Here is a 26,702-nt window from a genome sequence, read left to right as displayed (position 1 = left end):
TTATTGAATATATAGGAAAAATAACGAGTACATCGGTAACAACACTTATAATGCCTGAAAAAAACCATCATCTTAAAGATTGAAAACAAAATTTTGTGATAACAAAAAAAAACCTACTGAGCAGAAAAGTGAGGAAAAAAAAGAACCCATTAGGTGTACAACCCCGGAGCCAGGCGTCATACAAAAAGCTTCTAAAGATCAACATCAAACCGCCAGCAAAAAAAGAAAATATACTAAAAAAAATTTACAATTAGATTGTGGAAAAATTTTATCAATTAACTCAAATGATAATGACAAGCAAATGAGCCCCATCTTTTCTCAAAATCAAATAAAGGTTCAAAGGCTCGACTTCTAATTTTCTCCAAACTAAGATGTAGCATCACTTGAGAGAACCATTGTGACAAAGTGGGAGCTGATGTATCCTTCCACTTCAACAAAATGGCCCTCCTAGCTATCAAACCTATAGCCTATGATATCCTGACTAATCAAGAATCTATCAACTTTCACTTTAAATATACCCAATGATCTAGCCTCAACAGTTCTCCGTGTCAATAAATTCCACAGATTCGCCAACTTCAGGCTAAATAAATTCCTTCTCATATCTGTTCTAAAGGGACATCCTCTTCTGAGGTTGTGCCCTCTGATCCTAGACTCCCCTACTATAGGTAGCATCCTCTCTGCATCCACGCTATCTGGGTCTTTCAATATTTGATAGGTTTTAATGAGATTACTCCTCATTCTTCAAAACACCAGCAAGTACAGCCCCAGAGCCCCACTCTTCATAAGTTAAGCCTTCATTTCCCTGGATCACTCTCCTGATCCCGGACACTCTCTAATGCAAACACACGCTTTCTTCGATAAGGGGCCCAAAATTGCTCACCATATTCCAAGTACGATCTGACCAAAGCCTCATTGATACTCATTGTGTGCTACTCAGTAGCCATTTTTTGAAGCAACACTGCACTTTAGGACGAATTACAAACGTGACTCTGCTTGCAAGTATATGAGGGGTGATTGATAAGTTCATGGCCTAAGGTAAAAGGAGTCAATTTTAGAAAACTTAGCACATTTATTTTTCAACATAGTCCCTTCCTACATTTACACACTTAGTCCAGCGGTCGTGGAGCATACGGATCCCTTCTTTGTAAAAGTCAGTGTCTTGGACCTCCAGAAAGTGGTCCACAGCAGGGGTGATTGATAAGTTTGTGGCCTAAGGTAGAAGGAGATGAGTTATTAACTTCAAACTTTCTGCATAATCACTCAAAGAGTTGAACTGCACGTGCATTTAACGAGAGCATGCACGTGCAGTTTCTCCTCCTGTATAATCACCCCTCATAATACAGTGAAATTCTGCAAATGCCTACTTCCCTCCATTAGTTTAATATCTTTAACACTATGAGTGCATGCCCACTCTGCACGGCCAGCTGCGAATATTAAACAAAATAACATGGTTGAATAGCTAACACTGATGTTCCCATTAATCTTTGCACTCTGTGTCAGCGTTACTAATGATCACGAGTCTATGATGTTTACATTTTGTTGAAGCAACACTGGAGACATAAGCAGTGGAGAATAGACTTGGACTGGACTTATTTCCTTTCTTTAACATCAATTATTTTTGGTAGATATGAAGATATTATTAACCTATGTAGTGCTTTATGATATATACTGTAGTCTAGTGCACCAAGAAGGCCCCAGTGAATATTGCTGACTAAGCCTCTGAACACATGATTTATTCTGCACGACTCAAAAGTTATGCATCATGTAATCTTTGAAAACATTGTTTTCTGTGTATCATACACCATTTTCAAATGAACATATTAAATAATAGAGTGGATTTTCTAATTGAGGAATTATATATATATAGAAGATGGCGGCGCAACGCAGCGCGTGCAGCCGCTCCAAATGATATCGTACTTGTGAAGTAGGATGCCATGCACAATCCTGATTTGATGGAGACAGACGTGAAGAAGCACGGAGGAACATCTGGAGAAACTTCTGAAATGCCTGCTTCGCTGCCGCTGCTACTGTGCGATCAAGAATCTCTGGAGGGGAAGGCCCCAAATCCTTGGCTTTGCCTATTGCCTGTTGCCGGGACCGAGGTCGAAGCACCCGGCAGAGATAGTGCTCGGTGCTCAGTGTCGGAGGGCTGGTCGAAGGCTCGAAGTTTTCGGACGGACTCAGAGTCGGACTGTGGTCGGGTGCTTCCAGGGTGCTGCATCAGCAAGTTTGCGGCGCTGTAGGGTCATGGAAGGGAGTTTCTCTCTTCAACCGTCTGTATGAGATGATGGGACTTTCGAGAGACTTTGAGACTTTTTTTTACATGCCCATGATCTGTTCTTCATCAAATTACGGTATTGCTTTGCACTGTTGTAACTATATGTTATAATTATGTGGTTTTTGTCAGTTTTTTTAGTCTTGGTTTGTCTCGTGTTTCTGTGATATCATTCTGGAGGAATAAATTGTATCATTTCTTAATGCATGCATTACTTAAATGACAATAAAAGAGGAATGCATGTCCTCATAATCTGATCTAATCTAATCTAATATATATACATATTTATTTATTTATTTATTTATTTATTTATCTTTTATGTGCTTTTTGTGCTGCATCAGATCCAGAGGAACAATTATTTTGTTCTCCTTTTACACATGTGTACTGGAAATGACATTCAGCAATCTTGAATCTCCATCATGGCCACTAGCCTCCTCAGCATCAAGGAAATCATCAAAAGATAATGGCTCAAAAAGATGGTAACTGTCATTAAGGACCCCTGTCACTCAGGATATGCCCTCTTCTCATTGCTACCATCAAGGAGAAGGTACAGGAGCCTAAAAGCACCAGATTCAAAAACAGTTCCTTTCCCTAAGCAGTAAGGCCTGCACCCACTCAATGCACCACTGCTTTGTTATTTCCCGTCAGTCACCTTCTGTACAGCCCAGTGTCACTTTATGGACATGCAATCAATCTGTGTGTACAAGCTATCTTATGCAGTTATATTTATTGTGTTTTTTATTATTGTGTTCTTTATCTTTTGTGCTTCTTTGCACTGGGTCTGGAGAGACAATAATTTTGTTCTCCTTTACACTTGTGTAATGACATTAAACAATCTTGAATCTTGAAGCAGAAAAAGCAGAAATGGTTTTAAAAAAGTGGATGTTTTACACAAAGCTCTTTGGAGTTGTGGAGACAACTGCTGTCTAAGTGAATCTAGGCAGAGGATGGGTTATGATTTGCAATCGTCTACTCGACATGATAAACATATGGTGAATCACTGGGAAATTTTTAGGAGTTAATTAGGGTTTGGTTTTGCCATGTTATTCTTGGATAAGAACCTCTATGTGATGGGAGTGAATACTTCAGTATACTGCAATGTTATTTCTTAATTTGTACCCATAAAAAATTCTCAAAACAGGGCTAATGAGAATTTAACTGTTGCCCCTTTGTCTTCCTATCACCTCAAACAGAGAATCTCTGTCTTCATGCATCCAGATTTGCCATGTTAACTTGACATTGACAAAATAATGAACACACGAAAGGACAAGATTAGACCATTCCCAATGAGAGCTCTAAAGGGACAACATAACCTATAGAATACAATATATTTAAATATATAGGATAGCTTATATACACAGATTGATTGTATGCTCACAAAGTGATACTAGGCTGTACATAAGGTGACTGACAGGAAATCATAAAGATGCCCGATGAAGGGTCTCAGCTTGAAACAGCGACTGTTTACTCTTTTCTACTGATAATGACCGACATGCTGAGTTCCTCCAGCATTTTATGCATTGCTCCAGTAATAAAGTAGTGGTGGAGTTAGTGGGTGGAGGTGTTAATCAGCCTTACTGCTTGGGGAAAGTAACTGTTTTTGAGTTTGGTGGTCCTGGTGAGAATGCTACACAGCCTTCCCCCTGATGGGACTCCAGCATGTATTGGTGAATAAAAACTGTAATTATCAGTTGCCTCTCTGATAGCTCTAGTTTTGTGTCCCAGTGATCACTGTCGACCATAGGCCTGAGCTAGTAGTGCAGTAAGAGCCAGATCATGGTGTTAATTCCCCATTAGAGTGAAGATGTTGCACATTTGGGATGAGAAAAAGGAGAAAAGAAGGAAAAGCATTGTCACAGAACATGCAGAATCTCGAATCCAGGGTCTGAGTGTCTTATTCTTTAAAAGTAATACCCCTATGATTAAAAATTAATTTTCAATTTAATGTTGTTTATAAATGTCACAACGATACTGCGATGTTAGCATACAAAGATTGCGAGGTTACTCCAATTCCCATTGGGATCAAATGAAATGTTAAAATATCTGTTCTTTCCCTAAGAATTAAGGCCCACCGCAGACAACATTCTTTGCCCACTGTGATAACACACATCCTGAGTAAATTTTTGTGAAGAGCTACTTTTAATCCATGTGTGGTCGTCCCGGAACCTGCTGAACTTTAAACTTGGTGCAGCTGTTGTCCCATCAATTGCTGACTCCAATAAATTATAAACAGCTAATACTTCCTTATCAACCACACCAGCGGAAAAGACAAAGTAAAAGACAGGAAACCTAAACAGATGTCTTAAAAATCCTTGCTGTCATAGTTATTGTTACAGTTCCATATATTATTTAAAATATATATATATATAAATGAAATATTTTTGTATAATTACAAAGCCTATACAAAGGAAAGGAACAGTTATTACCCCTCAACCATCGGGCTCTTGAACCAGAGGGGGTAACCTCTCTCAACTTCACTCATTCCATCACAGAACTGCTCCCACAACCTTTCAGGGGTAAAGGTACAGGAGCCTCAGCACTCCCAACATCAGATTCAAGTACAGTTATTACCTCTCAGTCATCAGACTCTTGAACCAAATTTCACTCAACTTCACTCATCCTATCACTGAAATGTTCCCACAATCTATGGACCCACTTTTAAGGGCTCTTATCTCAAGTTCTTCATATTTATTGCATATTTATTTTTTATATTAATATTATATATTTTTTCATTTGTTTTTGTATTTGCGCAGTTTGTTTTCTTCTGCACACTGGTTGTTTGTCTGTCCTGTTGGGTAGGGTCTTCCATTGATTCTGTTGTGTTTGTTATATTTACTGCGATTGCCTACAAGAAAATGATTATCAGGGTTTTTTATGACGACTTATGTGTAGTTTGATAATCAATTTACTTTGAACTTTGAACATGTGTAGAAAATGCTTTGGGGCTTCTGGTTTTCATTTTAAGCAAACCATGCAAGTCCCTTCTGATTTTCGTTTATTTTAGATTCAGATTTATTGATTTATCACATACATTGAAACATGCAGTGAAACGTGTCGTTTGCATTAACAGCTAACGTTAATACAGTGCTGGGGGCAGATCACAAGTGTCGCCATGCACTCCAACACCAACTCAACATGCCCGCACTGTTCAGCCAGACAACGCAAGCAATGGGAATGACACAACAACAGCAAAGCAAACGCCCTTCCTGCCCCCCATTCCCTCGTACTCAGCATGAGTAAACCGCGGTAGTGTAGCAGTTAGCGCGACGCTACTACAGCTCAAGGCCGCCCTTGGAATGCATGGGTTCCAACCAGGTGCTCCAGTTTCCTCCCACAGTCAAAAGATGTACTAATTAGTATGTTAATTGGTCATTGTAAACTGTCCTGCGATTAGGCTAGGGCTAAATCAGTGGGTTGCTGGTAGTGCAGCTCAAAAGGCCTATTCCATGCTATGTCTCAAAGTAAAAAAAAAATACATACAGACTGGCCTCTGACCACAAGACAGACCACCTCTGGGCTTCTAGCCTTACAGACTCGCGGATATCAGTTCTCACATTTCCCCAGTGGACTCACAAAGGCACAGCTTCAACCATGTGACATCAGCTTGAGTCTCAATCAATTACCTACTGAATGGGGCTTGGATTTTCCTGAGAAATTCTGCAAGGAAATGTCAAAGAGTTTGGACTCACGTATGAGTGTGAATGTCCCAAATTTCACGATGGGTGCTTATTTGCTGACACTGGATTGTGGAGTTCAGTGACAGAGCAGAACTTACGTGAAGCACCTTCCCTCCAGCCACCAAAAGCAGAATTTTTCAGTGGTCAATCATTTTATTTCCTATCCGCACTCCCATTCCAACATGTCGGTCCATGACCTCTCTTTTGCCATGAAGAGGCCGCCATCAAGGTGCAGCACCTCGCCTTCCATCTAGGTAGCCTCCAACCTGATGGCATGAAAATTAATTTCTCCTTGCAGTATTTTTTTCCTTCTTCCCTCTTCTTCTATTTCCCACCCTGGCTTCTTCTCCTCGCCTGCCTATCAACTGCCCCTGGGACCCCCGCTTCATTTTCTCCCGTGGTCCACTCTCCTCCCCTGTCAGATTCCTTCTTCTCCAGCCATTTACCATTCCCACCCACTTGGCTGCACCTATCACCTTCCAGCTATCATCTTTCCCCTCTTCCCAGCTGTTAATTCTGGCACCTTCCCCCTTTCTTCCCAGTCCTGATGAAGGGTCTCGGGCCGAAATGTCGACTGTTTATTCCGCTCCATAGATGCTGCTTGGCCTGCTGAGTTCCTCCAGCGTTTCGTGTGGTGCTCTAGACTTCCAGCATCTGCAGAATCTCTTGTATTTATGTGAGCTAAACTTGGAACAAAAACAACAACTCAGTGGGAGGACTCCAAGATAATTATGCAGTTTACAACTTATAAAATTAATCTTTTATTTAAATATTTAGCATTTTATGTGTGGGTGAGCAGTGGGTCTATAAACTCTATAATTACTGAGACTCTGAGATCAAAGTTTCTCTGGGGCTCTCAGCAAATTGACACAAGTTACACGGTGAATCACAGATAATTATTAATTTTTCACATGTTTTTAACTTGCCTAAATGATTATGTTTCAGATTTGATTATTAATAATTGCCAGTTGATCCATCGTCTGCTTCGCCGTTCCATCATGGCTGATTTATTATCCCTCTTAAACCCATTCTCCTGCCTTCTCCCCATCACCATTGACATCCCGAGTAATTAAGAACTGATCAGCCTCCACCTTAAATATACCCAGTGATTTGGCCTCCACAGCAGTCTGTGGCAATGAATTCCACAGATTCACCGCCCTCTGGCTAAAGAAAATCCTCCTCATCTCTGATCTATTGGGACATCCTTCAGCCTGTGCCCTCCAGTACTAGACTGCACACCATAGGAAACAACCACTCCACAGCCACTCTGTCTCGGCCTTTCAATTTTCAATAGGTTTCAATGAGATCCACCACGCCCCACTCTTCTAAACTCCCCTGAGTACAACAGGCCCAGAGCCAAATGCTCCATATATGATAACCCCTTCATTTGCAAGATCATCTCATGACCCTCCTCCAATGCCAGCACATCCTATCTTAGATTGGGGTCCAAAACTATTCGCAATACTCCCAACTGTGATCTAGCTAATACCAGAAGTGTTCTATGTTCAGGCACAAATCTAAGAAGCAGGTCAGGCAGCATCTAAGGAGGCTGACGCTAGTCAATGCTTCAATGCTACATTCTCAGTCCTGATGTTGGGTTTTAACCTGAGAGGGCGGAGTGAAGCAGGATTGGACAAGTGACGGTTTGATCCAAGTGAGGAATGACATATGGGGCAGATGGAGACGGGTGAGGGGAAGGGAAATGAACAGGGTAATGACGGGCTTGGAGTGAGGTTTGGAAAGAGATGTGCTGAGAAAGGATACAGGAGATGTGAGTGACTTAACATTGGAAAATTCATAGTACATAGAAAATTAAAGCACAATACAGATCCTTTGGCCCACGATGTTACGCCAACGCTTTAACCTACTCCAAGATTAATCTAACCCTTCCCTCCTACATAGCCCTCCATTTTTCTATTATCCATGTACCTATCTAAGAGTTTCTTAAATGCCCCTACTGTATCTGCCTCTGCCACCACCCCTGGCAGGGCATTCCATGTACTCTGTGTAAAAAAAAAACTTACCTCTAACATCTCCCCTCTACGTTCTTCCAATCACCTTAAAATTATGCCCCTGGTATTAGCCATTTCTGCCCCGAGGAAAATATCTCTGGCAGTAACTTGAGATATGGTGTCCCCTGAATTTGCATGACTGAGAAGTAGTTTATCAGCAACAAGGACAATCTCAAAGTTCAAAGTAAACTTATTATCATAATATGTATATGTCACCATATTCTACCTTGAGATTCATTTCCTTGCAGGCACCCACAGTAAAAAAAAAGAAAAACGATAGAATCAATGAAAATCTACACATAAAAACTCACAAACAACCAATGTGCAAAAGAAGGCAAACTGTGCAAATACAAAAAAAGTAATAAATAAATCAATAAATTACTGAGAACATGGGTTATAGAAGTGAGTCCATCGGTTGTGGAATCCGGTCAGTGTTCAGGTGAGTGACGTGACACACTCTGGTTCAGGGGCCAGATGTTGATGGGTAATAACTGTTCCTGTACCTGGAGGTGAGGCTCCTGAGACTCATACACCCACTTCCTGATGGAATCTCCCCATCCACTGAAATCCTCCTTCTCACCATCAGCCCAGCATCTAACAGACCATAAGACAACCCACCCCCAATCAATGCTATTTAACAGTATGATTTTACAGTCTAGAAACATAGAAACACAGAAAACTTACAGCACAATACTGGCCCTTCGGTGCACAATGCTGTGTCGAATATGTACTTATTTTAGAAATTACCTAGGGTTAGCCATAGCCCTCTATTTTTCTAAGCTCCATGTACCTATCCGAGAGTCTCTTAAAAGACCCTATCGTATCCGCCTCCACCGCCGTTGCCGGCAGCCCATTTCACGCACTTACTACTCTCTGTGTAAAAAACTTACCCCTGACATCTCCTCTGTTCCTACTTCCAAGCACCTTAAAACTGTGCCCTCTGGTGTTAGCCATTTCAGCCCTGGGAAAAAGCCTCTGACTATCCACAAGATCAATGCCTCTCATCATCTTATACACCTCTATCAGGTCACCTCTCATCCTCTGTCGCTCCAAGGAGAAAAGGCCAACTCACTCAACCTATTCTCATAAGGCATGCTCCCCAGTCCAGGCAACATCCTTGTAAATCTCTGCACCCTTTCTATAGTTTCCACATCCCTCCTGTAGTGAGGTGACCAGAACTGAGCACAGTACTCCAAGTGGGGTCTGACGAGGGTCCTATATAGATGTATCATTACCTCTCGGCTCTTGAACTCAATCCCACGGTTGTTGAAGGCCAATACACTGTATGCCTTCTTAACCGCAGAGTCAACCTTCGCTATCCACAACACCCCTAACCTTTGTGCCATCAGCAATTTTACCAACCCATCTCTCCACTTCCTTAACCAAGTCATTTATAAAAATCACAAAGAGAAGGGGTCACAAAACAGATCCCTGAGGCACACCACTGGTCACTGACCTCCATGCAGAATATGACCCATCTAACAACCACTTTTTGCCTTCTGTGGGCAAGCCAATTCTGAATCCACAAAGCAATGTCCCCTTGGATCCCATGCCTCCTTACTTTCTCAATAGGCCTTGTATGGGGTACCTTGTCAAATGTCTTGCTGAAATCCATATACACTACATCTACTGCTCTTCCTTCAGCAATGTGTTTCATCAAATCATCAAAAAATTCAATCAGGCTCATAAGGCACGACCTGCCTTTGACAAAGTCATGCTGACTATTCCTAATCATATTCTGCCTCTCCAAATGTTCATAAATCCTGCCTCTCAGGATCTTCTCCATCAACTTACCAACCACTGAAGTAAGACTCACTGGTTTATAATTTCCTGGGCTATCTCTACTCCCTTTCTTGAATAAGGGAACAACATCTGGAACCTCTCCCATCCTCATTAATAATGCAAGGATCATTGCCAGAGGCTCATAAATCTCTTCCCTCGACTCCCACAGTAGCCTAGGGTATATCTCGTCCAGTCCCAGTGACTTATCAACTTGATGCTTTCCAAAAGCTCCATCATATCCTCTTCCTTAATGTCTATATGCTCAGTCCACTGTAAGTCATCCTTACAATCGCCAAGGTCCTTTTTCCATAGTGAATACTGAAGCAAAGTATTAATTAAGTACCTCCACTACATCCTCCAGATCCATACACACTTTTCCACTGTCACACTTGATTGGTCCTATTCTCTCATGTCTTATCCTCTTGCTCTTCACATATTTGTGGAATGTCTTGGGGTTTTCCTTAATCCTATCCACCAAGGCCTTCTCATGGCCCCTTCTGGCTCTCCTAATTTCATTCTTAAACTCCTTCCTGTGAGCCTTATAATTTTCTAGATCTCTATCATTACCTAGTTTTTTGAACTTTTGATAAGTTTTTCCTTTCTTCTTGACTAGCTTTACAACAGAATTTGTACACCGTGATTCCTGTACTCTACCATCCTTTCCCGGTCTCAGTGGAACGTACCTATGCAGAATGCCATGCAAATATCCCCTGAACATTTGCAACAGTTCTGCTGTACATTCCCCTGAAAACATCTGCTCCCAATTTATACTTCCAAGTTCCTGCCTGATAACTTCATATTTCCCCTTACTGCAATTAAACACTTTCCTAACTTGTCTGTTTCTATCCCTCTCCAATACTATAGTGAAGGAGATAGAATTGTGATCATTATTTCCAAAATGCTGTCCCACTGAGAGACCTGACACATGACCAGGTTCATTTCCTAAGACCAGATCAAGTAAAGTCTCTCCTCTTGTATCTACATATTGTTTCAGGAAATCTTCCTGAACACACCTAACAAACTCCACCCTATCTAAACCCTTTGCTGTAGCAAGATGCTATTCAATATTAGGAAAATTAAAATCTCCCATCATGACCACTCTCTAATTATTGCACCATTCTAGAATCTGTCTCCCTATCTGCTCCTCGATGTCCCTGTTACTATTGGGTGGTGTATAAAAAACACCCAGAAGAGTTATTTCTTCCTGTTTCTACCTTCCACCCACAGAGACTCAATGGACAATCCCTCCATGACTTCCTCCTTTTCTGCAGCCGTGATGCTATCTCTGATCAACAGTGCCATGTTCCACCTCTTTTGCCTCCCTCCCTATCCTTTCTGAAGCATCTAAAGTCTGGCACTCTAAGTAGCCATTCCTGCCCCTAAAGCATCCAAGTCTCCGTAATGGCCACTACATCATAGCTCCAAGTACTGATCCACGCTCTAAGCTCGTCAGCTTCTTTCATGATGCTTCTTGCATTAAAATAGACACATCTCAAACCATCGGTCTGAGCACATCCCTTCTCTATTACCTGCTTATCCTCCCTCTCGCACTGTCCACAAGCTTTCTCTATTTGTGAGCCAACAGCCCCTTCCTCCATCTCTTCAGTTCGGTTCCCACCCCTCAGCAATTCTAGTTTAAACTCTCCCTAATAGTCTTAGCAAACCTCCCCACCAGGATATTGATCCACCTCGGATTCCAGTGCAACCCATCCTTATTGTACAGGTCACACCTACCCCAAAAGAGGTCCAGAAATCTGAATCCCTGCCCCCTGCTTCAATCTCTCAGCCACGCATTTATCCTCCACCTCATTCTATTCCTATACTCACTGTTTTTTAGCACATGCAGTAATCCTGAGGTTACTGCCCTTGAGGTCCTGCTTCTCAGCTTCTTTCCTAACTCCCTGTAGGCTGTTTTCAGGACCTCCTCCCTTTTCCTACCTATGTACCATGACCTCTGGCTGTTCACCTTCTCACATCAGGATATCATGGACACAATCAGAAACATCCTGGAACCTGGCACCTGGGAAGCAAACTACCATCCATGTTTCTTTCCTGCATCCACAGAATCACCTGCCTGACCCCCTAACTATGGAGTCTCCCATTCTGCAAGTGTTTGTGAAGTTTAGAGCGAGTTGTGCGTCAGGTGCAGGAGGAGTTTTGCTGACTACGTGGACTCCGGTTAACTCGGACACTTCGGGGCCTGTACATTTTGGTCCAATAAAGTGGCTGTCCCAATTAGCCAAATGAAATACAGAACAAATTAGAAAACTACCAATAATGCTCCAGTACTGTAAAACAGTGTGTTAATCCTAATAGTTATCGATAGAGGAACTCATCCAGTGTAGGCGGCCGTGTTCTTTTGATTGACAGTAAATGAACAAAATCAGTGCAGAACCTAGTGCAGATAATGGACTACCTTCATACAATGCTATCAATGATTGTACCTCCAAATATTCATTTTCATTGTAATGCTCAAGATCATGGTCAATACCTTCAAATTCTTCATAGTTCTTAACTTCTTGAAGCAATGAAATTGTTTCTTTTTCACTCCCAACCACTTCTGGCATCTCCAAGCCTGAATGCTTGAAACTTCAGTGAGCAAAGCTGTTCTGAATTGTTCTATTGCTTATTTCTCACCAATGTTCAGCGACAAAAATCACTTTTTTTGGACACAACCACACGCAAATGACACTATTTAAAAACTGTCCGCTCTAAACACATTGTAATGTCTAATGTCAATGAAGTGCATACGACTGACACTATTTAGAAGCTGTTTGGCAACAGATTCCTGTCCCAATTAAATGGCATAGTATCTCAAATAAGCAAAGGGAATCCTGGCTATTTTCTCGATCAGTTTTTGTTCTTTCAGGGTTGACCCAGATCAGTGGCTGCCCCTATTAACCAATGACCCAATGAACTGCAGTTATTCACAGACAAAGATGCCTATTTATGGTAGGCATTGAGCTTGGATGGCAGCCTGATGAAGAATGAACAAAAGACCTGCAGACTTGGATAATTGTGGTGAAGAAGGTAGAAATGCTCTCAGCAAAGGACACATTAATTTGGTTTAAAATGTAAAGGTGTAGATGACAGGAAACAGGTTTGAACCAGTGAATAGCAATTGAAAGTTTCCAGGAAACCCTTAATGCAAAATCAATAAAATGAGTGACAGGGTAAAATACCAAGGCAGATACCATGGAATCACTCTGGAGAGTTATTGATGGAAGAATCCAAATCAGAATCAGGTTTAATATCTGAAGCACCTTCAATTACTCCAAAAGACTGAGGTTTGGTAAAATACTGAAAGGCTTTTATTCGCTGTACAATACGGCCTCCACAGTGAGTGTCTGCCCCTGGACTGAGGGGGAGGGGCAAGATGAACACCTTTATCCAGGACTCTGTGGGAGGAGCCACAGGGGCAGTCAGCAGAGGGGTGTGTCCAGACAGGTAACCGAGTTACAACATATATACATGGTTTACCACATTCACCCCTCCTTTTTTTAAAAAAAGAGTCCCACGGGGTGAAGTGACTGACAATATTTACAAGAAGTATATTTACAGGTTAAGTCTATCAGGCGGTCGAGTCCGTCGCTGTGATCTACGTAGCACCGGCGGTGATTGCACCGGCGATGGCGGTTGTGCTGGCTCCGGCCTGACTTGAGGTGCCAGCACGTTAGGCATCGGTAATCCCTCGTGCGTGTGCGTTGCGCCCGGTATGGGAGTGTCGTGTGGTGTCTGTATAGGGTTTGGGGTGCACGGTGTCTCGTAGGTACATACATTGGTGGGTACGGGGTCAATAGTCACCACGGAGCGTTCAGGGTAGGGGCCCGGAGCTCCTGCGGGCGCCAGGTCACGGATGGAGACCGTGTCCTCCCGCCCATCAGGTAAAACCACGTAGGCATACTGGGGGTTCGCATGAAGTAAGTGAACCCTTTTGACTATCGGGGAGCATTTATTGCTCCTCGCATGTTTCCAGAGCAGCACTGGCCCTGGGGACGTCAGCCAAGATGGTAGGGTGGTTCCAGTGGTCGATTTTCTGGGAAAAGAAAAGAGCCGCTCATGAGGGGTGGTATTGGTGCCTGCGCATAACAGGGAGCGGATGGAGTGGAGTGCCTCGGGAAGGACCTCCTGCCAGCGGGAGACCGGCAGTCCCTTTGACCTGAGGGCTAAGAGTGTGGCTTTCCACACTGTGCCATTCTCCTTCTCTACCTGTCCATTCCCCCGGGGATTACAGCTCGTGGTCCTACTGGTTGCAATTCCCCTAGCCAGTAGATATTGGCGCAGCTCGTCACTCATAAACGAGGACCCTCTGTCACTGTGGATATAGCATGGGTATCCGAACAGAGTGAAGAGCTTGCACAGGGCTTTTATAACTGACGTGGTAGTGGTGTCGGGGCAGGGGATGGCGAAGGGGAACCGCGAGTACTCGTCAATTACGTTAAGGACGTACACATTGCGGTCGGTGGAGGGAAGGGGGCCCTTAAAGTCAACACTCAGTCGCTCAAAGGGGCGGGTGGCCTTGATGAGTGGTGCCTTTTCGGGTCGGTAGAAGTGCGGTTTGCACTCTGCACAGACTTGGCAGTCCCTGGTCATCATCCTGATCTCCTCAAAGGAGTAAGGCGGTTCCGGGCTTTCACGAAGTGGGAAAGCCGGGTGACTCCCGAGTGGCAAAGGTCTACATGTAGGGCGTATAGCCAGTCGATCTGCGCGCTGGCGCATGTTCCCCAGGATAGGGCATCGGAGGGCTCGTTGAGCTTCCCAGGCCTGTACATGATGCCATAGTTGTAGGTGGAGAGTTCGATTCTCCACCTCAGAATTTTATCATTTTTGATTTTGCTCCACTGCTGATTATTAAACATGAATGCGACTGAGCGCTGATCAGTTAGCAGAGTGAACCTTTTGCCGGCAAGATAGTGCCTCCAGTGCCTTATAGCTTCCACTATGGCCTGGGCCTCTTTCTCTACCACAGAGTGCCGAATTTCAGGGCCTTGAAGAGTACGGGAGAAGAACGCCACTGGTCTTCCTGCCTGGTTGAGGGTAGCAGCCAGCGCAAAGTCGGAGGCATCACTCTCTACTTGGAAGGGAATGGCCTCATCCACCGCATGCTTTGCTGCTTTGGCAATGTCCCCTTTTATGCGGTTGAAGGCCGCGTGGGCCTCGGCAGAGAGGGGAAATGTGATGGACTTGACCAGGGGGCGGGCCTTGTCTGCATAGTTAGAGAGCCATTGGGCGTAATATGAAAAGAAGCCCAGGCACCTTTTGAGGGCTCTGAGGGTATTGGGAAGAGGGAGTTCCAACAAGAGGCGCATACAGTCGGGGTCAGGGCCAATGACTCCATTCTCCACGACACACCCAAGGATAGCAAGTCGGGTGGTCCCAAATACACACTTGTCCTTGTTATAGGTGAGGCTGAAAGATCTGGCCGCTTGGAGAAATTTTTGGAGGTTGTTGTCGTGATCCTGCTGGTCGTGACCGCAGATGGTGATGTTATCCAGATATGAGAACGTGGCCTTCAGTTGGCACTGGTCCACCATCCGGTCCATTGCCCTCTGGAAGACAGATACACCATTCGTGACACCAAAGGGGACGCGCAGGAATTGATAAAGTCTGCCGTCCGCCTCGAAGGCAGTGTAAGGGCGGTCCTCCCGGCCGATGGGGAGCTGATGGTAAGCGGATCTTAGGTCTATGGTCGAGTACACCTTGTACTGTGCTATCTGATTGACCATATCCGCGATGCGGGGAAGAGGGTACGTGTCGAGCTGCGTGAACCTATTGATGGTCTGTCTATAGTCCACGACCATCCTATTCTTCTCCCCATTCCGAACAATCACCACCTGCGCCCTCCAAGGACTTGTGCTTGCATCAATGACCCCCTCCCTGAGCAGCCACTGCACCTCCGACTTAATGAAAGCTCTGTCCCCCGCGCTGTACCTCCTGCTTTTAGTTGCCACAGGTTTACAGTCGGAGGTCAGGTTGGCGAACAGCGGTGGGGGAGGGATCCTGAGGGTGGAGAGGCCACAAGTGGTGTCAGTAGTGTGGCAGTTGGCATGATGTTGGGTGGGATGCGCGGGTCGGTGTGTGTGTGTGGTCAGTAGCGGGGTACGTGACATATCTCTACAAAACAGGGGATTTATGACAGTGATTGGTGGGAGGGGCCCATCATACTTCATTGTCACGCTTTTCAGGTGGCCCTGGAAGTCCCACCCCAACAGCACAGGGGCACACAGTTGAGGCAAGACCAGTAACTTAAAATCCCGATATTCTGTGCCCTGCACCACTAGTGTCACTACACAACCCCCCCGGATGTCTGTTGTATGCGACCTGGAGGCCAAGGTGACCCTCCGACTTACTGGCCGTATCATGAGTCCACAATGCTGCACCATGGCCGGCTGGATAAAACTCTCCATGCTGCCTGTGTCAAACAGGCATGTTATCCTGTGCCCCTCCACCAGGATGTCCATCATTGACCTTGCGAGCTGGTGGGGAGCGCTTTGGTCGAGGGTCACGGAAGCCAGGGTGGGGTCACTGTCTTGGTCCGGCGTGGTGGGGTGGCCCGTGAACACCCGTTGGTCGTAGGCGGTGGGAAGTGGCGCTGACCAAGATGGCTGCCCCCATGTCTCGCACGTGGTGGTGGCGTGCAGGGAAGATGGCGGCAGGCAAGATGGCGACCCCCACGTTTCACACGTAGTGGCAGTGTGCAGGGAAGATGGCGACCCCCACGTCTCGCACGCGGCGCTGCTCGATCCCATTCGCGGTTTTGACTTACAGACCTTGGCGAAGTAGCCCTTCTTTCCGCAGCTGGAGCAGGTAGCTTGTCGGGCCGCGCAGCGTTTCCGGGGGTGCTTCTCCAGTCCGCAGAAGTAGCACTTCGCGGACTCACGACTGGCTGCAGCCGAGGTTGATTCGCCGGCAGGTTGCGGGGTCTGCGGCACTCACGAGGCCATCGGGGGATCGCGTGCCTGGAGAGCCTCGGAGTTATGCAGAGCGGCCTCCAACGTATCAGCCAGCTCGATCGCCAAATTTAGGGTAAGATCGGCTTTTTCCAGCAGCCGCTGGCGCACGTACACTGACCTGGTCCCCGTGACGAAGGCGTCTCTCACTGGGAGTTCTGCATGCTGCGCCGCCGTCAGCTCCTGGCAATTGCAGGCTCGCACGAGCGTCCGTAAGGCCCGGACGAACTCAGCACTCGATTCCCCAGACCGTTGTTGCCGTGTCGCTAAGCGATGCCAAGCACAGACGCTGTTTATCGGCTGCAGGTATTGTCTTTTGAGTGCGTTCATTGCGCCGTCGTAGTTCGGTTGGTCTCTGATCAGCGAATAGACCCGTGGACTGACCCTGGAGAGTAGAACTCTGCGCTTCACTACGGGGTCGGTCACTTTAATCTCCTCTAGATACGCTTCGAAGCAGGCCAGCCAGAGTTCGAAAGCGTTTCCAGCGTCAGGCATTTGTGGATGGAGGTCTAATTTTTCTGGTCTCAGGGCCTGTTCCATGTTTTAAAATGTACAGCGAATAAAATTGAAGCATCTTCAATTACTCCAAAAGACTGAGGTTTGGTAAAAATACTGAAAGGCTTCTGTACCTCCTGCTCGGTGGTGGTTCTGTAAAGATGAACAGGCCATATTACCTCTAGTGTCTGGTACTTAATGTGTAAAGATCGATGGAACATATGACCTCTTGCGTGTTGTCTTATAGTCAATGTAAGTACTATTTAATTATTATTTGTATTATTAGTCGTCTGTCATATAATCATCCCCACAAGAATACAAGTTAGAGGCACAAACAGTTCAGCAGATGCTGGAAATTTTCAAGGTTCAAAGTAAGTTTATTATCAAAGTACATATGTCACCATATATGACTCATTTTCCTGTGGGCATACTCAATAAATCCATAATAGAATAATAACCATAATAGCATCAATGAAAGACTGCACCATTTTGGGCATTCAACCAGTGTGCAAAAGACAACAAGCCTTTTGTCACACAGCAAATCGAGCAGCACCTATGTAGGGAAAAAACAGTCAACATTTTGGGCTGTGGCCCTTCTTCAGGACTCAGGTTACAAGTTATAATTATCAGTTTAATTCAAGTTTTAAGACAAGTTTTAATTCTTCTTCAACATGCAGGAAGGAAGTTTAAACTGTGTCTCTGTGGTAAAAGAAAGGAAAGCAAGAAAATCAGAAGCGAATGGATATCACTCCTTGACCTCTGTCAATTGATACCTTCTGTCACTTGTTTACCTAGTAAAGTGTACAAGATCTTCAGCCTGTCACTCTGCACTCAGAGGTTCCCACCTGTTTCAAATGGCCGTCAATCATACTGTACCACTGTCCAAGAAGAGAAGGATGAGCTGCCTCAATGAATATCGTCCCGTTGCACTCACATCGACTGTAACAAAGTGTTTGAGAGGTTGGTTATGGCCAGAGTCATCTCCTCCTGAACAAGGACTTGGGCTCAGTACAATTTGTCTATTAGCACAATAGGTCTCCACCAGATGCAAACTCACTGGCTCTCCACTCTGCCTTTGAACACCTGCACAATAACAATACCTACCTGATTACTGATTACAGATCAGCATTCAACACCATCATACTCACAGTACTAATCGACAACTCCAAAACCTGGGCCTCTATGCCTCTCTCTGCAACTGCATCTTTGAGTTCCTCACCGGGAGACCACAGTCAGAGTGGATCAGAAATAGCATTACGTCGTCACTGACAATCATCGCTGGTACACCTCAAAGATGCTTAGCTCACTGCTCTACTCTCTCTGCACCCATGACTGTGTGGCTAGGCACAGCTATAGATTTTCTATAGATTTTTTTGATGACACAACTATCGTTGGCAGAATTTCAGATAGTGATGAGGAGGTGCAGAGAAGCAAAATAAATCAGTTGGTCAAGTGGTGTCACAACAACCTTGCACTCAGCATCAGAAAGACCAAGTCATTTTTGGTGGACCTCAGGAAGAGGAAATTGAGGGAACACACAACATCAGTCCTCATCGAGGGGTCTGCATTGGAAAGGGTGAGTGGTTTCAAGTTCCAGGGGTCAACATCTCTGGGTTCAACATACTAATATAATTACAAAGTAGGCACAGAGTGGCTATATTTCATTAGGAGATTAAGGCAAATCGGTATGTCACCAAAGACTCTCGCACGTTCCTGCAAATGTACAGTGGAGACTATTTTAACTGGGTGATGCATCACTCTCTGATACAGAAGGAGACTGCACTAGATCAGAAAAAACTGCAGAAAGTTATAAACTCAGCCAGCTCCATCATGAGCACGAACTTCCCCAGCATCGAGGATACCCTCAAAAGACAATGCCTCGAGAGGTGACCTCCATTGAGAATGACCTCATCAGCCAGGACATGTCCACTTCTCATTGCCACCATCAAGGAGAAGGTACAGGAGTGTGAAGACACACACTCAACGTTTCAGGAACAGCTTCTTCCCCTCCACCATCTGATTTCTGATTGGACAATGAACCCATGAAGACAACCTTACTATTTTTGTTCTCTTTAGAACTAATTTAACTTAATTTTTAGATATATTTCTTACTGTAATTTATATATTTTGTAAATTATGTATTGCAATGTAATGCTGCTGCAAAATAACAAATTTGACAACATATGTCAATGATATTAAACCTGATTCTGACTCTGCTATTATGTGACTAGGTCACCAATATTCATCTTGAGCCATATGGGTCTTGTTGATGGAGAACAACCACCAAAGAAGAGGATAAAATTGCTCTGGGCCAGGATTAAATAGAAACAACAATATTTGTGTTACAGCATGTAGCGCAAATTATTAATGATTTTTGGTTCAGGCTGGTGTTCAATAACAGACAAAGGATAATGTGCTGGAATTATACAACTGTTTTGTCAAAATCCCTGAGGTGTAGACATTGTCCCTTTAAACTTGTTAACATGTAGTGTGGAAACACAAGTCTTAACTTTACTGATGATTCCTCGACAGTTACATTGAAAAATGTCAACAGATCCTGACATCTGATGATTTGTTAGAGTGAAAAGAAAAGAATCTGGGAAAAGTCGTCTTACTGGCTTCTGATGTGATTGTTAGCTCATCTTGACGAAAATCAACTAATCTGTGACTAGGCGGCCAGCAGTCAGAGTGGATATAGTTTGCAGCATTCTAGGTCACCATTAGCATGTATGAATTGAGAGTACAGTAGCCAGCATCCTGCCAGTGGCAATGCCAATGCATCGTAGACTGCCTGGAGCAAAGCTCTTGTTTGTCACACTGGCCCCATTAGCGAGGGCTGTGTATCATCTGGCCAAGGCGCTGTTACATGTGGTGGGTGACAAAAATTTAATGATTATAATGTCAAAGACGATGAGCCACTCCTGCCCTCTCTAGCATGAACAAATTTGTGGTGCTGTCAGAAATATGGGGACAAAAGTTGTGAGGCCAAGTCAGTTCTGTCATTTGAAGAATAATAAATGCAGCACTTTCTGTGTGATGTGCACAGTAGGTTTCTGGCAGTGATTTCTCGTGCATGTTTGCAAGCTTTATAATTATATACCACTGTTACTGCCGCGCTCAGTGCTCGGTGAAGCCAGACGTTGAGCACTGGAATAAAATGATACCGCAAATGAATTCAACAGGAATTCATTCAATGTAACATCTACTAATTCACAGTGGAAGACTACAGATAAAGTTCCAGTCATTATGTCACAACCGTTTAGATCAATTGTCACCACGCATGACCAACAACCCTGAGCACACCAGCTGGCCATGTCCATTGTGACAGATGACACGACACACGTCAAGTACGAGTGGCACTCAGATGGCTTTTGACAGGGCTCTTGTTATTATGAACGAACGAGGGATAAGTTCGGAGAGCTCCATTTTCATGGGGTTCCTACCTCTGCAGATGGATTTTAATCCTGAAATTATTCAGGTTCTGATTATGAAATTCTGACGGATGAACGCAAGAAGTTTATTGTAAATACAAGAGATTCTGCAGAAGCTAGAGAGACGGTCTTTTAGAGTGGAGATGAGGAGGAATTTTTTCAGCCAGAGAGTGGTGAATCTGTGGAATTTATTGCCACAGGCAGCTGTGGAGCCCAAGTCATTGGGTGTGTTTGAGGCAAAAGTTGATAGATTAGTCAGGGCAGGAAGGGATACAGGGAGAAGGCAGGACATTGGGGCTGAGAAGGAAAATTGATTAGCCATGATGAAATGGCAGAGCACGCTCAATGGGCCAAGTAGCCAAATTCTGCTCCTATATCTTACTGTCTTATGGTCTTATGGTCTTAAATCCAGAGCAACACTCACAAAATGCTGGAGGAACTCAGTGGGTCAGGCAGCATCTATGGAAATCAATAAACAATTGATGTTTCAGGCGAAGACCCTTCATCAGGTCTAGAAAGGAAGGGGGAAGATGCCAGAATAAAAAGGTGGGTGGAGGAGAAGGAGGATAGCTGAAAGGTAATAGGTGAAGCCAGGTTGATGGTAAAGGTAAAAGGCTGGAGGGGAAGGAATCTGATAGGAGAGGAGAATGGAACAGGGGAGAAATGGAAGAAGGAGGGAACCCAAGGAGAGGTTATAGGAAGATGAGGATAAATTTATTATTTGTTTCAGTTGATGTTCTATGATTCTCCAAATCTATATTCTGCATCAGTGAATAATGTAAATTAGTTTATTATCGTCACATATACCGGGATGCAGTGAAAAACTTTTTTTGTATGCTTTCCAATCAGATCAATTCATTACAACTATGCATTTGACAAATCTTTGGGAGAAATCTCCAAACTAAAACTCCAGGTCTTCAAATGTTTATAGGAAACTGGTAAATTAATAAATCGGATTATTATTGTCACATATACCGAGGTACAATGAACAACTTGTCTCACATACTGTTCATTTAGATCAATTCATTACAACTGTACATCGAAGCAGTACAAAGAGAAAGAGTAATGGAATGAAGAATGAATTGTAATCAATACAGAGAATATGCAAGGTAAGAACAAGCTGTATTGTGAGAGCAAGAGTCCATTTTATTGTACTAGGGGTGTGTGCATTCAATAGTCTTACAACAGCGGGATAGAAGTCGTCTTTGAGCCTTATGATAGGTGAGTTCAGCCTTTTGTATCGAGTGCCCAGTGGAAGTGGGGGGAAGAGAAGAAAGAATGTCTATGTTATGGATTGTAACATTAAAACTTTAAACTAATTCAAAGGAAGGCGTGGAAGTCTGAAATGAGAGCCTAACTTTGGTAGTGTTATGATGTATGCAATTCACATATAATCTGAAATTAATTATTTAAATGAACAAGAATGCTTAATCAAACAATATATATACAAGATGACTTTAATATTAAGGAAATACTAAATACATAACTGTCTGGGCTGGGAGGTGACTTGAATTATGCTGCTAATTTTTCTGAGGCAGTGAGCAGTGTAGACAGAATCTCTGGAAGGGAGGCTAGTTTCTGTGTTTACTAACAGTATACACAATTGTCAGCAGTTTCTTGTGACCAGGGGCAGAAAAGTTACCACACAAAGCAGTGCTATTTCAGAATAAGATGAATTCTATGGCACATCAATAAAAATTGGCATTTCATCTTTGACCATTACCAACGAGGACAATACCCAAGGAAGTAGAGCAGCTGGTGAGCTTTTGTGACTGTGACATCTACGTGGTTGGACCAGGACAGTCTATCAGTGATGTTCACTCCTAAGCTCTCAACCCTCTTAACTCTACACCATTGATGTATCCGTGAGCATCTACCATCCTCTTCAATGACCGGCGTTTTTGTTTTGCTGACACTGAGGGAAAGGTTGTTGTCATGACATCGTGTCACTAGGCTGTTTATCTCCTTCCTGTACTCTGACTCATCATTATCTGGGACACAGCCTACTACAGTGGGATCGCCTGTTGATAGAGTTAAAGCAGAATGTAGCCACACAATTGTGAATGTACAGGGAGTAGTGTGGGGCAGACAGAGGTACCAGTGTTGAGAATTGTAAACATGAGGAATTCTGCAGATGCTGGAAATTCAAGCAACACATGGGTCTCGGCCTGAAACATCGACTGTACCTCTTCCTAGAGATGCTGCCTGGCCTGCTGCGTTCACCAGCAACTTTGATGTGTGTTGAGAATAATTGTGATGGAGCTGCTGTTGCCTGTCCTTACCGACTGTGTTCTGTTAGTCAGGAAGTCAAGGATCCAGTTCTAATGCGACTCTGGGTCCAGGTCTACAGTTTTTGCAGATGAGATTGTTTGGATTATGGCATTATTGCTTAGATTATGAGATTATAGTATTGAAGTTGGATCTGTATTCAATAAGCAATATTCTAATAGGGTGTTTTTATTTTTGAGATGAGTGGCAGAGTGTGTCAGAATCAGGTTTATTATCGCTGACATACACTCACTGACACTTTACTAGGTACCACGTGGCCATTGATTTCTCAAACTTCTGGTAATTGCCTCTCCCCTTCCTGTTTCACCCTCACACCTTATCTTCTTACCTGCCCATCACCTCCCTCTGCTGCTCCTCCCCTTCCCTTTCTACCGTGGTGTTCCATCCTCTCCTTTCAGATTCCCTTTCTCAAGCCCTTTATCTCTGTCACCTATCAACTCCTAGCTCTTTACTTCACCCCTCCCCCCTCTCCCGGTTTCACCTATCACCTATGACCTTGTACTTCTTCCTCCCATCCACCCCCCACCTTCTTACTCAGACTTCTCGTCTTTCTTTCTAGTCCTCATGAAGGGACCCGGCCTGAAACATCGACAATACTTCTTTCCATAGATGCTACCTGGCCTGCTGAGTTCCTGCACCATTTTGTGTGTGTTGTTCTGAGCGTACGTTCATGGTCTTCTGCTGCTGTTGCCCATCCACTTCAGGGGTTCATGCATTGTGCATTCCGAGATGCTCATCTGCACACCACTGTTGTAACATGTGTGAAGCACCTTCAATTACTCCAAAAGACTGAGGTTTGGTAAAATACTGAAAGGCTTTTATTCGCTGTACAATACGACCTCCACAGTGAGTGTCTGCCCCCGGACTGAGCGGGAGGGGCAAGGCGAACACCTTTATACAGGACTCTGTGGGAGGAGCCACAGGGACAGTCAGCAGAGGGGTGTGTCAGACAGGTAACCGAGTTACAACATATATACATGGTTTACCACATTCACTCCTCCTTTTTTTTAAAAAGAGTCCCGCGGGGTGAAGTGACTGACAATATTTACAAGAAGTATATTTACAGGTTAAGTCTATCAGGCGGTCGAGTCCGTCGCTGTGATCTACGTAGCACCGGCGGTGATTGCACCAGCGATGGCAGTTGTGCTGGCTCCGGCCTGACTTGAGGTGTCAGCACGTTAGGCGTCAGTAATCCCTCGTGCGTGTGCATCGCGCCCGGTATGGGAGTGTCGTGCGGTGTCTGTGTAGGGTTTGGGGTGCACGGTGTCTCGTAGGTACATACATTGGTGGGTACGGGGTCAATAGTCACCACGGAGTGTTCAGGGTAGGGGCCCGGAGCTCCTGCGGGCGCCAGGTCGCGGATGGAGACCGTGTCCTCCCGCCCATCAGGTAAAACCACGTAGGCATACTGGGGGTTCGCATAAAGTAAGTGAACCCTCTCGACTATCAGGGAGGATTTATTGCTCCTCGCATGTTTCCGGAGCAGCACTGGCCCCGGGGACGTCAGCCAAGATGGTAGGGTGGTTCCAGTGGTCGATTTTCTGGGAAAAGAAAAGAGCCGCTGATGAGGGGTGGTATTGGTGCCTGCGCATAACAGGGAGCGGATGGAGTGGAGTGCCTCGGGAAGGACCTCCTGCCAGCGGGAGACCGGCAGTCCCTTTGACCTGAGTGCTAAGAGTGTGGCTTTCCACACTGTGCCATTCTCCTTCTCTACCTGCCCATTCCCCCAGGGATTATAGCTCGTGGTCCTACTGGTTGCAATTCCCCTAGCCAGTAGATATTGGTGCAGCTCGTCACTCATAAACGAGGACCCTCTGTCACTGTGGATATAGCGTGGGTATCCGAACAGAGTGAAGAGCTTGCGCAGGGCTTTTATAACTGACGTGGTAGTGGTGTCGGGGCAGGGGATGGCGAAGGGGAACCGCAAGTACTCATCAATTATGTTAAGAAAGTACACATTGCGTTCGGTGGAGGGAAGGGGGCCCTTAAAGTCAACACTCAGTTGCACAAAGGGGCGGGTGGCCTTGATGAGTTGTGCCTTTTCGGGTCGGTAGAAGTGCGGTTTGCACTCTGCGCAGACTTGGCAGTCCCTGGTCATCATCCTGATCTCCTCAAGGGAGTAAGGCAGGTTCTGGGCTTTCACGAAGTGGAAAAGCCGGGTGACTCCCGGGTGGCAAAGGTCTACATGTAGGGTGTATAACCAGTCGATCTGCGCGCTGGCGCATGTTCCCCGGGATAGGGCATCGGAGGACTCGTTGAGCTTCCCAGGCCTGTACATGATGCCATAGTTGTAGGTGGAGAGTTCGATTCTCCATCTCAGAATTTTATCATTTTTGATTTTGCTCCACTGCTGATTATTAAACATAAATGCAACTGAGCGCTGGTCAGTTAGCAGGGTGAACCTTTTGCCGTCAAGATAGTGCCTCCAGTGCCTTATAGCTTCCACTATGGCCTGGGCCTCTTTCTCTACCGCAGAGTGCCGAATTTCAGGGCCTTGAAGGGTACGGGAGAAGAACGCCACTGGTCTTCCTGCCTGGTTGAGGGTAGCAGCCAGCGCAAAGTCGGAGGCATCACTCTCTACTTGGAAGGGAATGGCCTCATCCACCGCATGCATTGCTGCTTTGGCAATGTCCCCTTTTATGCGGTTGAAGGCCGCGTGGGCCTCGGCAGAGAGGGGAAATGTGGTGGACTTGACCAGGGGGCGGGCCTTGTCTGCATAGTTAGAGACCCATTGGGCGTAATATGAAAAGAAGCCCAGGCACCTCTTGAGGGCTCTGAGGGTAATGGGAAGAGGGAGTTCCAACAAGGGGCACATACAGTCGGGGTCAGGGCCAATGACTCCATTCTCCACGACACACCCAAGGGTAGCAAGTCGGGTGGTCCCAAATACACACTTGTCCTTGTTATAGGTGAGGTTGAAAGATTTGGCCGCTTGGAGAAATTTCTGGAGGTTGTTGTCGTGATCCTGCTGGTCGTGACCGCAGGTGGTGATGTTATCCAGATATGGGAATGTGGCCTTCAGTTGGCACTGGTCCACCATCCGGTCCATTGCCCTCTGGAAGACAGATACACCATTCGCGACACCAAAGGGGACGCGCAGGAATTGATAAAGCCTGCCGTCCACCTCGAAGGCAGTGTAAGGGCGGTCCTCCTGGCGGATGGGGAGCTGATGGTAAGCGGATTTTAGGTCTGTGGTCGAGTACACCTTGTACTGTGCTATCTGATTGACCATATCCGCGATGTGGGGTAGAGGATACGCGTCGAGCTGCGTGAACCCATTGATGGTCTGGTTATAGTCCATGGCCATCCTATTCTTCTCCCCGTTCCGAACAACCACCACCTGCGCCCTCCAAGGACTTGTGCTTGCCTCAGTGACCCCCTCCCTGAGCAGCCGCTGCACCTCCGACTTAATGAAAGCTCTGTCCCCCGCGCTGTACCTCCTGCTTTTAGTTGCCACAGGTTTACAGTCAGGGGTCAGGTTGGCGAACAGCGGTGGGGGAGGGATCCTGAGGGGGGAGAGGCCGCAAGTGGTGTCAGTAGTGTGGCAGTTGGCATGATGTTGGGTGGGATGCGTGGGTCGGTGTGTGTGTGTGGTCAGTAGCGGGGTACGTGACATATCTATACAAAACAGGGGATTTATGACAGTAATTGGCGGAAGGGGCCCATCATACTTCATTGTCACGCTTTTCAGGTGGCTCTGGAAGTCCCACCCCAACAGCACAGGGGCACACAGTTGAGGCAAGACCAGTAACTTAAAGTCCTGATATTCTGTGCCCTGCACCACTAGAGTC

The sequence above is a fragment of the Mobula birostris genome, chromosome 17 (assembly GCF_030028105.1).
Source record: "Mobula birostris isolate sMobBir1 chromosome 17, sMobBir1.hap1, whole genome shotgun sequence".
Lineage (NCBI taxonomy): Eukaryota > Metazoa > Chordata > Chondrichthyes > Myliobatiformes > Myliobatidae > Mobula > Mobula birostris.
Note: the sequence above shows the minus strand (reverse complement) of the source record.